This window comes from Falco punctatus, assembly GCF_963210335.1.
Source record: "Falco punctatus genome assembly, contig: scaffold_39, whole genome shotgun sequence".
In the NCBI taxonomy this organism is placed as follows: Eukaryota; Metazoa; Chordata; class Aves; order Falconiformes; family Falconidae; genus Falco; species Falco punctatus.
The window spans coordinates 935,609-950,739 of NW_027660073.1; positions in this window are offsets into that span (position 1 = coordinate 935,609).

Here is a 15,131-nt window from a genome sequence, read left to right on the forward strand (position 1 = left end):
CGGTGCAGTTGTGCATGGGGTGTGTTTGGAACACTTTGTCACCAGCCGAGTCCAAAAGTCAGCCATTGCCCATCTCAGCCCAGAAAGCAGGTAGAAACACTTTTGTGGTGTCTTTCAGCTGGCTACCGCGGCAGTGTAAGAACTACCAACAGAACTTCTTTCTGGCATCTTCCCCGGGGGAGTTGTGCATGGGGTGTGTTAGGAAGATTTCGTCATCAGCCGACTCCAAAAGTCAGCGATTCCCCATCTCAGCCCAGAAAGCAGGTAGAACCCCTTTTGTGGTGTCTTTAATCTGGCTACCGGGGCAGTGTAAGAACTACCAACAGAACTCCTTTCTGGCACCTTCCCCGGGGGAGTTGTGCATGGGGTGTGTTTGGATCATTTTGTCACAGGCCGACTCCAAAAGTCTGCGATTCCCCATCTCAGCCCAGAAAGCAGGTAGAACCTCTTTTGTGGTGTCTTTCATCTGGCTACCGCGGCAGTGTAAGAACTACCAACAGAACTCCTTTCTGGCATCTTCCCCGGGGGAGTTGTGCATGCGGTGTGTTTGGAACATTTTGTCACCAGCCGACTCCAAAAGTCAGCCATTGCCCATCTCAGCTCAGCAAGCAGGTAGAACCACTTTTGTGGTGTCTTTCAGCTGGCTACCGCGGCAGTGTAAGAACTACCAACAGAACTCCTTTCTGGCATCTTCCCCGGGGGAGTTGTGCATGGGGTGTGTTTGGAAGATTTTGTCATCAGCCGAGTCCAAAAGTCAGCGATTCCCCATCTCAGCCCAGAAAGCAGGTAGAACAACTTTTGTGGTCTTTCAGCTGGCTACCGGGGCAGTGTAAGAACTACCAACAGAACCACTTTCTGGCACCTTCCCCGGTGCAGTTGTGCATGGGGTGTGTTTGGAACATTTTTTCACCAGCCGACTCCAAAAGTCAGCGATTCCCCATCTCAGCCCAGCAAGCAGGTAAAACCACTTTTGTGGTGTCTTTCAGCTGGCTACCGGGGCAGTGTAAGAACTACCTACAGAACTCCTTTCTGGCACCTTCCCCGGTGCAGTTGTGCATGGGGTGTGTTTGGAACACTTTGTCACCAGCCGAGTCCAAAAGTCAGCGATTCCCCATCTCAGCCCAGAAAGCAGGTAGAACCACTTTTGTGGTGTCTTTCAGCTGGCTACCGCGGCAGTGTAAGAACTACCAACAGAACTTCTTTCTGGCATCTTCCCCGGGGGAGTTGTGCATGGGGTGTGTTTGGAAGATTTTGTCATCAGCCGAGTCCAAAAGTCAGCGATTCCCCATCTCAGCCCAGCAAGCAGGTAGAACAACTTTTGTGGTGTCTTTCAGCTGGCTACCGGGGCAGTGTAAGAACTACCTACAGAACTCCTTTCTGGCACCTTCCCCGGTGCAGTTGTGCATGGGGTGTGTTTGGAACACTTTGTCACCAGCCGAGTCCAAAAGTCAGCGATTCCCCATCTCAGCCCAGCAAGCAGGTAGAACCACTTTTGTGGTGTCTTTCAGCTGGCTACCGGGGCAGTGTAAGAACTACCAACAGAACTCCTTTCTGGCACCTTCCCCGGTGCAGTTGTGCATGGGGTGTGTTTGGAACACTTTGTCACCAGCCGAGTCCAAAAGTCAGCCATTGCCCATCTCAGCCCAGAAAGCAGGTAGAAACACTTTTGTGGTGTCTTTCAGCTGGCTACCGCGGCAGTGTAAGAACTACCAACAGAACTCCTTTCTGGCACCTTCCCCGGTGCAGTTGTGCATGGGGTGTGTTAGGAAGATTTTGTCATCAGCCGACTCCAAAAGTCAGCGATTCCCCATCTCAGCCCAGAAAGCAGGTAGAACCCCTTTTGTGGTGTCTTTAATCTGGCTACCGGGGCAGTGTAAGAACTACCAACAGAACTCCTTTCTGGCACCTTCCCCGGGGGAGTTGTGCATGGGGTGTGTTTGGATCATTTTGTCACAGGCCGACTCCAAAAGTCTGCGATTCCCCATCTCAGCCCAGAAAGCAGGTAGAACCTCTTTTGTGGTGTCTTTCATCTGGCTACCGCGGCAGTGTAAGAACTACCAACAGAACTCCTTTCTGGCATCTTCCCCGGGGGAGTTGTGCATGCGGTGTGTTTGGAACATTTTGTCACCAGCCGACTCCAAAAGTCAGCCATTGCCCATCTCAGCTCAGCAAGCAGGTAGAACCACTTTTGTGGTGTCTTTCAGCTGGCTACCGCGGCAGTGTAAGAACTACCAACAGAACTCCTTTCTGGCATCTTCCCCGGGGGAGTTGTGCATGGGGTGTGTTTGGAAGATTTTGTCATCAGCCGAGTCCAAAAGTCAGCGATTCCCCATCTCAGCCCAGAAAGCAGGTAGAACAACTTTTGTGGTCTTTCAGCTGGCTACCGGGGCAGTGTAAGAACTACCAACAGAACCACTTTCTGGCACCTTCCCCGGTGCAGTTGTGCATGGGGTGTGTTTGGAACATTTTTTCACCAGCCGACTCCAAAAGTCAGCGATTCCCCATCTCAGCCCAGCAAGCAGGTAAAACCACTTTTGTGGTGTCTTTCAGCTGGCTACCGGGGCAGTGTAAGAACTACCTACAGAACTCCTTTCTGGCACCTTCCCCGGTGCAGTTGTGCATGGGGTGTGTTTGGAACACTTTGTCACCAGCCGAGTCCAAAAGTCAGCGATTCCCCATCTCAGCCCAGAAAGCAGGTAGAACCACTTTTGTGGTGTCTTTCAGCTGGCTACCGCGGCAGTGTAAGAACTACCAACAGAACTCCTTTCTGGCACCATCCCCGGGGGAGTTGTGCATGGGGTGTGTTTGGAACACTTTGTCACCAGCCGAGTCCAAAAGTCAGCGATTCCCCATCTCAGCCCAGAAAGCAGGTAGAAACACTTTTGTGGTGTCTTTCAGCTGGCTACCGCGGCAGTGTAAGAACTACCAACAGAACTTCTTTCTGGCATCTTCCCCGGGGGAGTTGTGCATGGGGTGTGTTTGGAAGATTTTGTCATCAGCCGAGTCCAAAAGTCAGCGATTCCCCATCTCAGCCCAGAAAGCAGGTAGAACCACTTTTGTGGTGTCTTTCAGCTGGCTACCGCGGCAGTGGAAGAACTACCAACAGAACTCCTTTCTGGCACCTTCCCCGGGGGAGTTGTGCATGGGGTGTGTTTGGATCATTTTGTCACAGGCCGACTCCAAAAGTCAGCGATTCCCCATCTCAGCCCAGAAAGCAGGTAGAACCACTTTTGTGGTGTCTTTCAGCTGGCTACCGGGGCAATGTAACAACTACCAACGGAACTGATTTTGGCACCTTCCCCGGTGGAGTTGTGCATGGGGTGTGTTTGGAACACTTTGTCACCAGCCGAGTCCAAAAGTCAGCGATTCCCCATCTCAGCCCAGAAAACAGGTAGAACCACTTTTGTGGTGTCTTTCAGCTGGCTACCGCGGCAGTGTAAGAACTACCAACAGAACTCCTTTCTGGCATCTTCCCCGGGGGAGTTGTGCATGGGGTGTGTTTGGAACATTTTGTCACCAGCCGAGTCCAAAAGTCAGCGATTCCCCATCTCAGCCCAGCAAGCAGGTAGAACCACTTTTGTGGTGTCTTTCATCTGGCTACCGGGGCAGTGGAAGAACTACCAACAGAACTCATTTCTGGCACCTTCCTCAGGGGAGTTGTGCATGGGGTGTGTTTGGAACATTTTGTCACCAGCCGACAACAAAAGTCAGCGATTCCCCATCTCAGCCCAGCAAGCAGGTAGAACCACTTTTGTGGTGTCTTTCAGCTGGCTACCGGGGCAGTGTAAGAACTACCAACAGAACTCCTTTCTGGCACCTTCCCCGGTGCAGTTGTGCATGGGGTGTGTTTGGAACACTTTGTCACCAGCCGAGTCCAAAAGTCAGCCATTGCCCATCTCAGCCCAGAAAGCAGGTAGAAACACTTTTGTGGTGTCTTTCAGCTGGCTACCGCGGCAGTGTAAGAACTACCAACAGAACTTCTTTCTGGCATCTTCCCCGGGGGAGTTGTGCATGGGGTGTGTTAGGAAGATTTCGTCATCAGCCGACTCCAAAAGTCAGCGATTCCCCATCTCAGCCCAGAAAGCAGGTAGAACCCCTTTTGTGGTGTCTTTAATCTGGCTACCGGGGCAGTGTAAGAACTACCAACAGAACTCCTTTCTGGCACCTTCCCCGGGGGAGTTGTGCATGGGGTGTGTTTGGATCATTTTGTCACAGGCCGACTCCAAAAGTCTGCGATTCCCCATCTCAGCCCAGAAAGCAGGTAGAACCTCTTTTGTGGTGTCTTTCATCTGGCTACCGCGGCAGTGTAAGAACTACCAACAGAACTCCTTTCTGGCATCTTCCCCGGGGGAGTTGTGCATGCGGTGTGTTTGGAACATTTTGTCACCAGCCGAGTCCAAAAGTCAGCGATTCCCCATCTCAGCCCAGAAAGCAGGTAGAACCACTTTTGTGGTGTCTTTCAGCTGGCTACCGCGGCAGTGTAAGAACTACCAACAGAACTCCTTTCTGGCACCATCCCCGGGGGAGTTGTGCATGGGGTGTGTTTGGAACACTTTGTCACCAGCCGAGTCCAAAAGTCAGCGATTCCCCATCTCAGCCCAGAAAGCAGGTAGAAACACTTTTGTGGTGTCTTTCAGCTGGCTACCGCGGCAGTGTAAGAACTACCAACAGAACTTCTTTCTGGCATCTTCCCCGGGGGAGTTGTGCATGGGGTGTGTTTGGAAGATTTTGTCATCAGCCGAGTCCAAAAGTCAGCGATTCCCCATCTCAGCCCAGAAAGCAGGTAGAACCACTTTTGTGGTGTCTTTCAGCTGGCTACCGCGGCAGTGGAAGAACTACCAACAGAACTCCTTTCTGGCACCTTCCCCGGGGGAGTTGTGCATGGGGTGTGTTTGGATCATTTTGTCACAGGCCGACTCCAAAAGTCTGCGATTTCCCATCTCAGCCCAGAAAGCAGATAGAACCACTTTTGTGGTGTCTTTCAGCTGGCTACCGGGGCAATGTAACAACTACCAACGGAACTGATTTTGGCACCTTCCCCGGTGGAGTTGTGCATGGGGTGTGTTTGGAACACTTTGTCACCAGCCGAGTCCAAAAGTCAGCGATTCCCCATCTCAGCCCAGAAAACAGGTAGAACCACTTTTGTGGTGTCTTTCAGCTGGCTACCGCGGCAGTGTAAGAACTACCAACAGAACTCCTTTCTGGCATCTTCCCCGGGGGAGTTGTGCATGGGGTGTGTTTGGAACATTTTGTCACCAGCCGAGTCCAAAAGTCAGCGATTCCCCATCTCAGCCCAGCAAGCAGGTAGAACCACTTTTGTGGTGTCTTTCATCTGGCTACCGGGGCAGTGGAAGAACTACCAACAGAACTCATTTCTGGCACCTTCCTCAGGGGAGTTGTGCATGGGGTGTGTTTGGAACATTTTGTCACCAGCCGACAACAAAAGTCAGCGATTCCCCATCTCAGCCCAGCAAGCAGGTAGAACCACTTTTGTGGTGTCTTTCAGCTGGCTACCGGGGCAGTGTAAGAACTACCAACAGAACTCCTTTCTGGCACCTTCCCCGGTGCAGTTGTGCATGGGGTGTGTTTGGAACACTTTGTCACCAGCCGAGTCCAAAAGTCAGCCATTGCCCATCTCAGCCCAGAAAGCAGGTAGAAACACTTTTGTGGTGTCTTTCAGCTGGCTACCGCGGCAGTGTAAGAACTACCAACAGAACTTCTTTCTGGCATCTTCCCCGGGGGAGTTGTGCATGGGGTGTGTTAGGAAGATTTCGTCATCAGCCGACTCCAAAAGTCAGCGATTCCCCATCTCAGCCCAGAAAGCAGGTAGAACCCCTTTTGTGGTGTCTTTAATCTGGCTACCGGGGCAGTGTAAGAACTACCAACAGAACTCCTTTCTGGCACCTTCCCCGGGGGAGTTGTGCATGGGGTGTGTTTGGATCATTTTGTCACAGGCCGACTCCAAAAGTCTGCGATTCCCCATCTCAGCCCAGAAAGCAGGTAGAACCTCTTTTGTGGTGTCTTTCATCTGGCTACCGCGGCAGTGTAAGAACTACCAACAGAACTCCTTTCTGGCATCTTCCCCGGGGGAGTTGTGCATGCGGTGTGTTTGGAACATTTTGTCACCAGCCGACTCCAAAAGTCAGCCATTGCCCATCTCAGCTCAGCAAGCAGGTAGAACCACTTTTGTGGTGTCTTTCAGCTGGCTACCGCGGCAGTGTAAGAACTACCAACAGAACTCCTTTCTGGCATCTTCCCCGGGGGAGTTGTGCATGGGGTGTGTTTGGAAGATTTTGTCATCAGCCGAGTCCAAAAGTCAGCGATTCCCCATCTCAGCCCAGAAAGCAGGTAGAACAACTTTTGTGGTCTTTCAGCTGGCTACCGGGGCAGTGTAAGAACTACCAACAGAACCACTTTCTGGCACCTTCCCCGGTGCAGTTGTGCATGGGGTGTGTTTGGAACATTTTTTCACCAGCCGACTCCAAAAGTCAGCGATTCCCCATCTCAGCCCAGCAAGCAGGTAAAACCACTTTTGTGGTGTCTTTCAGCTGGCTACCGGGGCAGTGTAAGAACTACCTACAGAACTCCTTTCTGGCACCTTCCCCGGTGCAGTTGTGCATGGGGTGTGTTTGGAACACTTTGTCACCAGCCGAGTCCAAAAGTCAGCGATTCCCCATCTCAGCCCAGAAAGCAGGTAGAACCACTTTTGTGGTGTCTTTCAGCTGGCTACCGCGGCAGTGTAAGAACTACCAACAGAACTTCTTTCTGGCATCTTCCCCGGGGGAGTTGTGCATGGGGTGTGTTTGGAAGATTTTGTCATCAGCCGAGTCCAAAAGTCAGCGATTCCCCATCTCAGCCCAGAAAGCAGGTAGAACAACTTTTGTGGTGTCTTTCAGCTGGCTACCGGGGCAGTGGAAGAACTACCAACAGAACTCATTTCTGGCATCTTCCTCAGGGGAGTTGTGCATGGGGTGTGTTTGGAACATTTTGTCACCAGCCGACAACAAAAGTCAGCGATTCCCCATCTCAGCCCAGCAAGCAGGTAGAACCACTTTTGTGGTGTCTTTCAGCTGGCTACCGGGGCAGTGTAAGAACTACCAACAGAACTCCTTTCTGGCACCTTCCCCGGTGCAGTTGTGCATGGGGTGTGTTTGGAACACTTTGTCACCAGCCGAGTCCAAAAGTCAGCCATTGCCCATCTCAGCCCAGAAAGCAGGTAGAAACACTTTTGTGGTGTCTTTCAGCTGGCTACCGCGGCAGTGTAAGAACTACCAACAGAACTCCTTTCTGGCACCTTCCCCGGTGCAGTTGTGCATGGGGTGTGTTAGGAAGATTTTGTCATCAGCCGACTCCAAAAGTCAGCGATTCCCCATCTCAGCCCAGAAAGCAGGTAGAACCCCTTTTGTGGTGTCTTTAATCTGGCTACCGGGGCAGTGTAAGAACTACCAACAGAACTCCTTTCTGGCACCTTCCCCGGGGGAGTTGTGCATGGGGTGTGTTTGGATCATTTTGTCACAGGCCGACTCCAAAAGTCTGCGATTCCCCATCTCAGCCCAGAAAGCAGGTAGAACCTCTTTTGTGGTGTCTTTCATCTGGCTACCGCGGCAGTGTAAGAACTACCAACAGAACTCCTTTCTGGCATCTTCCCCGGGGGAGTTGTGCATGCGGTGTGTTTGGAACATTTTGTCACCAGCCGACTCCAAAAGTCAGCCATTGCCCATCTCAGCTCAGCAAGCAGGTAGAACCACTTTTGTGGTGTCTTTCAGCTGGCTACCGCGGCAGTGTAAGAACTACCAACAGAACTCCTTTCTGGCATCTTCCCCGGGGGAGTTGTGCATGGGGTGTGTTTGGAAGATTTTGTCATCAGCCGAGTCCAAAAGTCAGCGATTCCCCATCTCAGCCCAGAAAGCAGGTAGAACAACTTTTGTGGTCTTTCAGCTGGCTACCGGGGCAGTGTAAGAACTACCAACAGAACCACTTTCTGGCACCTTCCCCGGTGCAGTTGTGCATGGGGTGTGTTTGGAACATTTTTTCACCAGCCGACTCCAAAAGTCAGCGATTCCCCATCTCAGCCCAGCAAGCAGGTAAAACCACTTTTGTGGTGTCTTTCAGCTGGCTACCGGGGCAGTGTAAGAACTACCTACAGAACTCCTTTCTGGCACCTTCCCCGGTGCAGTTGTGCATGGGGTGTGTTTGGAACACTTTGTCACCAGCCGAGTCCAAAAGTCAGCGATTCCCCATCTCAGCCCAGAAAGCAGGTAGAACCACTTTTGTGGTGTCTTTCAGCTGGCTACCGCGGCAGTGTAAGAACTACCAACAGAACTTCTTTCTGGCATCTTCCCCGGGGGAGTTGTGCATGGGGTGTGTTTGGAAGATTTTGTCATCAGCCGAGTCCAAAAGTCAGCGATTCCCCATCTCAGCCCAGAAAGCAGGTAGAACAACTTTTGTGGTGTCTTTCAGCTGGCTACCGGGGCAGTGGAAGAACTACCAACAGAACTCCTTTCTGGCACCTTCCCCGGTGCAGTTGTGCATGGCGTGTGTTTGGATCATTTTTTCACAGGCCGACTCCAAAAGTCTGCGATTTCCCATCTCAGCCCAGAAAGCAGGTAGAACCACTTTTGTGGTGTCTTTCATCTGGCTACCGGGGCAGTGTAAGAACTACCAAGAGAACTCCTTTCTGGCACCTTCCCCGGGGGAGTTGTGCATGGGGTGTGTTTGGATCATTTTGTCACAGGCCGACTCCAAAAGTCTGCGATTTCCCATCTCAGCCCAGCAAGCAGGTAGAACCACTTTTGTGGTGTCTTTCATCTGCCTACCGGGGCAATGTAACAACTACCAACGGAACTGATTTTGGCACCTTCCCCGGTGGAGTTGTGCATGGGGTGTGTTTGGAACACTTTGTCACCAGCCGAGTCCAAAAGTCAGCGATTCCCCATCTCAGCCCAGAAACCAGGTAGAACCACTTTTGTGGTGTCTTTCAGCTGGCTACCGCGGCAGTGTAAGAACTACCAACAGAACTCCTTTCTGGCATCTTCCCCGGGGGAGTTGTGCATGGGGTGTGTTTGGAACATTTTGTCACCAGCCGAGTCCAAAAGTCAGCGATTCCCCATCTCAGCCCAGCAAGCAGGTAGAACCACTTTTGTGGTGTCTTTCATCTGGCTACCGGGGCAGTGGAAGAACTACCAACAGAACTCATTTCTGGCACCTTCCTCAGGGGAGTTGTGCATGGGGTGTGTTTGGAACATTTTGTCACCAGCCGACAACAAAAGTCAGCGATTCCCCATCTCAGCCCAGAAAGCAGGTAGAACCACTTTTGTGGTGTCTTTCATCTGGCTACCGGGGCAATGTAACAACTACCAACGGAACTGATTTTGGCACCTTCCCCGGTGGAGTTGTGCATGGGGTGTGTTTGGAACATTTTGTCACCAGCCGAGTCCAAAAGTCAGCGATTCCCCATATTAGCCCAGCAAGCAGGTAGAACCACTTTTGTGGTGTCTTTCAGCTGGCTACCGGGGCAATGTAACAACTACCAACGGAACTGATTTTGGCACCTTCCCCGGTGGAGTTGTGCATGGGGTGTGTTTGGAACATTTTGTCATCAGCCGACTCCAAAAGTCTGCGATTCCCCATCTCAGCCCAGAAAGCAGGTAGAACAACTTTTGTGGTGTCTTTCAGCTGGCTACCGGGGCAGTGTAACAACTACCAACGGAACTGATTTTGGCACCTTCCCCGGTGGAGTTGTGCATGGGGTGTGTTTGGATCATTTTGTCACAGGCCGACTCCAAAAGTCTGCCATTCCCCATCTAAGCCCAGAAAGAGGTAGAACCACTTTTGTGGTGTCTTTCAGCTGGCTACCGCGGCAGTGTAAGAACTACCAACAGAACTCCTTTCTGGCATCTTCCCCGGGGGAGTTGTGCATGCGGTGTGTTTGGAACATTTTGTCACCAGCCGACTCCAAAAGTCAGCCATTGCCCATCTCAGCTCAGCAAGCAGGTAGAACCACTTTTGTGGTGTCTTTCAGCTGGCTACCGCGGCAGTGTAAGAACTACCAACAGAACTCCTTTCTGGCATCTTCCCCGGGGGAGTTGTGCATGGGGTGTGTTTGGAAGATTTTGTCATCAGCCGAGTCCAAAAGTCAGCGATTCCCCATCTCAGCCCAGAAAGCAGGTAGAACAACTTTTGTGGTCTTTCAGCTGGCTACCGGGGCAGTGTAAGAACTACCAACAGAACCACTTTCTGGCACCTTCCCCGGTGCAGTTGTGCATGGGGTGTGTTTGGAACATTTTGTCACCAGCCGACTCCAAAAGTCAGCGATTCCCCATCTCAGCCCAGCAAGCAGGTAAAACCACTTTTGTGGTGTCTTTCAGCTGGCTACCGGGGCAGTGTAAGAACTACCTACAGAACTCCTTTCTGGCACCTTCCCCGGTGCAGTTGTGCATGGGGTGTGTTTGGAACACTTTGTCACCAGCCGAGTCCAAAAGTCAGCGATTCCCCATCTCAGCCCAGAAAGCAGGTAGAACCACTTTTGTGGTGTCTTTCAGCTGGCTACCGCGGCAGTGTAAGAACTACCAACAGAACTTCTTTCTGGCATCTTCCCCGGGGGAGTTGTGCATGGGGTGTGTTTGGAAGATTTTGTCATCAGCCGAGTCCAAAAGTCAGCGATTCCCCATCTCAGCCCAGAAAGCAGGTAGAACAACTTTTGTGGTGTCTTTCAGCTGGCTACCGGGGCAGTGGAAGAACTACCAACAGAACTCATTTCTGGCATCTTCCTCAGGGGAGTTGTGCATGGGGTGTGTTTGGAACATTTTGTCACCAGCCGACAACAAAAGTCAGCGATTCCCCATCTCAGCCCAGCAAGCAGGTAGAACCACTTTTGTGGTGTCTTTCAGCTGGCTACCGGGGCAGTGTAAGAACTACCAACAGAACTCCTTTCTGGCACCTTCCCCGGTGCAGTTGTGCATGGGGTGTGTTTGGAACACTTTGTCACCAGCCGAGTCCAAAAGTCAGCCATTGCCCATCTCAGCCCAGAAAGCAGGTAGAAACACTTTTGTGGTGTCTTTCAGCTGGCTACCGCGGCAGTGTAAGAACTACCAACAGAACTCCTTTCTGGCACCTTCCCCGGTGCAGTTGTGCATGGGGTGTGTTAGGAAGATTTTGTCATCAGCCGACTCCAAAAGTCAGCGATTCCCCATCTCAGCCCAGAAAGCAGGTAGAACCCCTTTTGTGGTGTCTTTAATCTGGCTACCGGGGCAGTGTAAGAACTACCAACAGAACTCCTTTCTGGCACCTTCCCCGGGGGAGTTGTGCATGGGGTGTGTTTGGATCATTTTGTCACAGGCCGACTCCAAAAGTCTGCGATTCCCCATCTCAGCCCAGAAAGCAGGTAGAACCTCTTTTGTGGTGTCTTTCATCTGGCTACCGCGGCAGTGTAAGAACTACCAACAGAACTCCTTTCTGGCATCTTCCCCGGGGGAGTTGTGCATGCGGTGTGTTTGGAACATTTTGTCACCAGCCGACTCCAAAAGTCAGCCATTGCCCATCTCAGCTCAGCAAGCAGGTAGAACCACTTTTGTGGTGTCTTTCAGCTGGCTACCGCGGCAGTGTAAGAACTACCAACAGAACTCCTTTCTGGCATCTTCCCCGGGGGAGTTGTGCATGGGGTGTGTTTGGAAGATTTTGTCATCAGCCGAGTCCAAAAGTCAGCGATTCCCCATCTCAGCCCAGAAAGCAGGTAGAACAACTTTTGTGGTCTTTCAGCTGGCTACCGGGGCAGTGTAAGAACTACCAACAGAACCACTTTCTGGCACCTTCCCCGGTGCAGTTGTGCATGGGGTGTGTTTGGAACATTTTGTCACAGGCCGACTCCAAAAGTCAGCGATTCCCCATCTCAGCCCAGCAAGCAGGTAAAACCACTTTTGTGGTGTCTTTCAGCTGGCTACCGGGGCAGTGTAAGAACTACCTACAGAACTCCTTTCTGGCACCTTCCCCGGTGCAGTTGTGCATGGGGTGTGTTTGGAACACTTTGTCACCAGCCGAGTCCAAAAGTCAGCGATTCCCCATCTCAGCCCAGAAAGCAGGTAGAACCACTTTTGTGGTGTCTTTCAGCTGGCTACCGCGGCAGTGTAAGAACTACCAACAGAACTTCTTTCTGGCATCTTCCCCGGGGGAGTTGTGCATGGGGTGTGTTTGGAAGATTTTGTCATCAGCCGAGTCCAAAAGTCAGCGATTCCCCATCTCAGCCCAGAAAGCAGGTAGAACAACTTTTGTGGTGTCTTTCAGCTGGCTACCGGGGCAGTGGAAGAACTACCAACAGAACTCCTTTCTGGCACCTTCCCCGGTGCAGTTGTGCATGGCGTGTGTTTGGATCATTTTTTCACAGGCCGACTCCAAAAGTCTGCGATTTCCCATCTCAGCCCAGAAAGCAGGTAGAACCACTTTTGTGGTGTCTTTCATCTGGCTACCGGGGCAGTGTAAGAACTACCAAGAGAACTCCTTTCTGGCACCTTCCCCGGGGGAGTTGTGCATGGGGTGTGTTTGGATCATTTTGTCACAGGCCGACTCCAAAAGTCTGCGATTTCCCATCTCAGCCCAGCAAGCAGGTAGAACCACTTTTGTGGTGTCTTTCATCTGCCTACCGGGGCAATGTAACAACTACCAACGGAACTGATTTTGGCACCTTCCCCGGTGGAGTTGTGCATGGGGTGTGTTTGGAACACTTTGTCACCAGCCGAGTCCAAAAGTCAGCGATTCCCCATCTCAGCCCAGAAACCAGGTAGAACCACTTTTGTGGTGTCTTTCAGCTGGCTACCGCGGCAGTGTAAGAACTACCAACAGAACTCCTTTCTGGCATCTTCCCCGGGGGAGTTGTGCATGGGGTGTGTTTGGAACATTTTGTCACCAGCCGAGTCCAAAAGTCAGCGATTCCCCATCTCAGCCCAGAAAGCAGGTAGAACCACTTTTGTGGTGTCTTTCATCTGGCTACCGGGGCAATGTAACAACTACCAACGGAACTGATTTTGGCACCTTCCCCGGTGGAGTTGTGCATGGGGTGTGTTTGGAACATTTTGTCACCAGCCGAGTCCAAAAGTCAGCGATTCCCCATATTAGCCCAGCAAGCAGGTAGAACCACTTTTGTGGTGTCTTTCAGCTGGCTACCGGGGCAATGTAACAACTACCAACGGAACTGATTTTGGCACCTTCCCCGGTGGAGTTGTGCATGGGGTGTGTTTGGAACATTTTGTCATCAGCCGACTCCAAAAGTCTGCGATTCCCCATCTCAGCCCAGAAAGCAGGTAGAACAACTTTTGTGGTGTCTTTCAGCTGGCTACCGGGGCAGTGTAACAACTACCAACGGAACTGATTTTGGCACCTTCCCCGGTGGAGTTGTGCATGGGGTGTGTTTGGATCATTTTGTCACAGGCCGACTCCAAAAGTCTGCCATTCCCCATCTAAGCCCAGAAAGAGGTAGAACCACTTTTGTGGTGTCTTTCAGCTGGCTACCGCGGCAGTGGAAGAACTACCAACAGAACTCCTTTCTGGCACCTTCCCCGGTGCAGTTGTGCATGGGGTGTGTTTGGAACACTTTGTCACCAGCCGAGTCCAAAAGTCAGCCATTGCCCATCTCAGCCCAGAAAGCAGGTAGAAACACTTTTGTGGTGTCTTTCAGCTGGCTACCGGGGCAGTGGAAGAACTACCAACAGAACTCCTTTCTGGCACCTTCCCCGGGGGAGTTGTTCATGATGTGCGTTTGGAACATTTTGTCACCAGCCGACTCCAAAAGTCAGCGATTCCCCATCTCAGCCCAGAAAGCAGGTAGAACAACTTTTGTGGTGTCTTTCATCTGGCTACCGGGGCAGTGGAAGAACTACCAACAGAACTCCTTTCTGGCATCTTCCCCGGGGGAGTTGTGCATGGGGTGTGTTTGGAACATTTTGTCACCAGCCGACTCCAAAAGTCAGCGATTCCCCATCTCAGCCCAGAAAGCAGGTAGAACAACTTTTGTGGTGTCTTTCATCTGGCTACCGGGGCAGTGTAAGAACTACCAACAGAACTCCTTTCTGGCACCTTCCCCGGTGGAGTTGTGCATGGGGTGTGTTTGGAACATTTTGTCACCAGCCGACTCCAAAAGTCAGCGATTCCCCATCTCAGCCCAGCAAGCAGGTAGAACCCCTTTTTTGGTGTCTTTCATCTGGCTACCGGGGCAGTGTAAGAACTACCAACAGAACTCCTTTCTGGCATCTTCCCCGGTGGAGTTGTGCATGGGGTGTGTTTGGAACATTTTGTCACCAGCCTACTCCAAAATTCAGCGATTCCCCATCTTAGCCCAGAAAGTAGGTAGAACCCCTTTTTTGGTGTCTTTCATCTGGCTACCGGGGCAGTGGAAGTACTACCAACAGAACTCCTTTCTGGCATCTTCCCCGGGGGAGTTGTGCATGGGGGGTCTTTGGAAGATTTTGTCACCAGCCGAATCCAAAAGTCAGCCATTGCCCATCTCAGCCCAGCAAGCAGGTAGAACCACTTTTGTGGTGTCTTTCATCTGGCTACCGGGGCAATGTAACAACTACGAACGGAACTGATTTTGGCAACTTCCCCGGTGGAGTTGTGCATGGGGTGTGTTTGGAACACTTTGTCACCAGCCGAGTCCAAAAGTCAGCTATTCCCCATCTCAGCCCAGAAAGCAGGTAGAACCACTTTTGTGGTGTCTTTCATCTGGCTACCGGGGCAGTGAAAGAACTACCAACAGAACTCCTTTCTGGCACCTTCCCCGGTGCAGTTGTGCATGGGGTGCGTTTGGAACATTTTGTCACCAGCCGACTCCAAAAGTCAGCGATTCCCCATCTCAGCCCAGAAAGCAGGTAGAACAACTTTTGTGGTGTCTTTCATCTGGCTACCGGGGCAGTGGAAGAACTACCAACAGAACTCCTTTCTGGCACCTTCCCCGGTGCAGTTGTGCATGGGCTGTGTTTGGAACACTTTGTCACCAGCCGAGTCCAAAAGTCAGCCATTGCCCATCTCAGCCCAGCAAGCAGGTAGAACCACTTTTGTGGTGTCTTTTATCTGGCTACCGGGGCAATGTAACAACTACCAACGGAACTGATTTTGGCACCTTCCCCGGTGGAGTTGTGCATGGG